The sequence below is a fragment of the Stegastes partitus genome, unplaced genomic scaffold (genome assembly GCF_000690725.1).
Source record: "Stegastes partitus isolate 25-593 unplaced genomic scaffold, Stegastes_partitus-1.0.2 Scaffold2260, whole genome shotgun sequence".
Classification (NCBI taxonomy): Eukaryota; Metazoa; Chordata; class Actinopteri; family Pomacentridae; genus Stegastes; species Stegastes partitus.
This window is the reverse complement of record NW_007579991.1, coordinates 1,124-2,846: the sequence shown is the minus strand read 5'-3', so window position 1 is coordinate 2,846 and position 1,723 is coordinate 1,124. Positions and strand designations below refer to the sequence as shown.

Here is a 1,723-nt window from a genome sequence, read left to right as displayed (position 1 = left end):
GAAAAAAAGAGAGTTAAAAGTGGGGCAACATGCTGACATATGCTCAACTCATCGAGCTTCATTTATTACAGCATTTGGGAAGCCTGTGGTTGGTTGTTATGTATGATGTATGTATTTATTATATACAACATGTGATAGCAGGGAACCTATCATTCAAAGCTAGGCTGCTACATTACTAATGATGAACACTATAGCTGGAAAAAATAGTACAATAGCAATAGGAGAGACTGTTCATCCCTGAACACCAAGCAGTTCATGTAAGCTTTAGAATGCAATGAAACAATATCCTGCTCCTCTCTACAAGAAACTATCAGAGACAGCTTCAGGGCGGGATTTAACTTTTTCTAGTCCTTAATACACACACCTACACACACACACACACACACACACACACACACACACACGCACACACACACACACACACACAATTCTCCAGCCATCCCACTGCGGCATGTATTTATGCGCCTGCTTGACGCCCCTGTGTCTGATTCCCCTCAGCGTCGTTGCGGTGGTGTGGTCTGCTTAGAGCGCAGCTACATCCCGGTTTTGCGCCAGCTCGGTAGCAGTTGCGGGACGCTCTGCTGTGGAACCGGTAAGCGAGGTTTCCTCTCTCCACTAAACCACCGGTGCATGCAACCTGTTGATACGCATTGTGTCTGCAGCGCGTCGCAGTGGTGGTGCTGCTGCTCGCCCTCCGCCTCGGAGCGGCTTGTGCTGGTCGCCGTGTCCGGAGGTAGAGCCGCTCCTTTGTGCTGCTGCTGCGCTCCTGTCAGCTGAGGTTGAAGGAAAACTTACTGGTTTTGTGTGCAGCTCTAGAGCCGCCTGTGTTCCGGCTCCCACGTCCCCTCAGTCCTCCCCGTATGCTTAGTTTCTTAGTTTTTTTTTGTTTACCAGCAATACCTGCAAATTCTTTTAGTGAGTGTTAGATACCTTTTTATTTCATTGTTAAAAATAAAATTGTAATTTGGGAAGCACGTCTCAAGCTCATGTGTGTTTCGAACCTGTGTGTCCCGTCGATTAAAACAAACTATTTCTTGGGATGACGTTCCCCAGCTGGCGTTGTCTGCTCCGAAAAAAAAGTAGAATTCTACCGTCCTGCCACATCTTGGCGTTGTCAACAGGATTCACACATTTAGAAGAGCTGAGACCTGATTTCCCTGGTGGTATTTTAGCCATATATGTGTTTTGTGGTATTTTTTTTTCTTCTCTGAGGTAAAAACAGCAGCTTCGTTCAACGGACCATAACCTGACCTCAAATGTCAGGACCGGGTCTGGTTTTTGTCTAGCCCAGGGGTAGGCAACCTTAAACACTCAAAGAGCCATTTGGACCCGTTTCACACGGGAAAACCCCACCGGGAGCCGCTAAACCCTTTTGACATCTAAAATGAAGATAACACTGCATCGTTTTTACCTATGTATAAAAAAACTATAGTGTGTTGCATTTATGAAATCAATGAACTGCTACAGAGAAAACGAAATTTTATTTCTGCATCAAAAACATTTTGAACTCAAAAAAAAAAGACGCTGGGTTGAAGGTTACTTTAAAAAAACAACCAAAAAAAAAAAAACTAAATATGTATTTGAGTCCTCTTTGTATTTATGAAATAAAAAGCCGATCTTAAATTATCCACCTGCAGCAAAGTAAAAATGCCGTCTGGTTGTCCTGCTGTCTGCAGCTGGACTTCTGCTCCACACTGCTGACCGCCTGTGAGCGCTTTGGGAC

The 1,723-nt window shown here is 44.7% G+C and overlaps 1 long non-coding RNA gene across 1 annotated transcript in view; it reads left to right on the top strand.

The window, feature by feature from the left end:
* Positions 1-971, top strand: part of LOC103374505 (uncharacterized) — a 2,985-nt gene extending 2,014 nt beyond the window's left edge. Inside the window, exon 2 of the long non-coding RNA XR_521131.1 lies at positions 499-971. This is a non-coding gene — a long non-coding RNA (uncharacterized LOC103374505). The remainder of the gene's footprint in view (positions 1-498) is intronic.
* Positions 972-1,723: the final 752 nt, after the last annotated feature.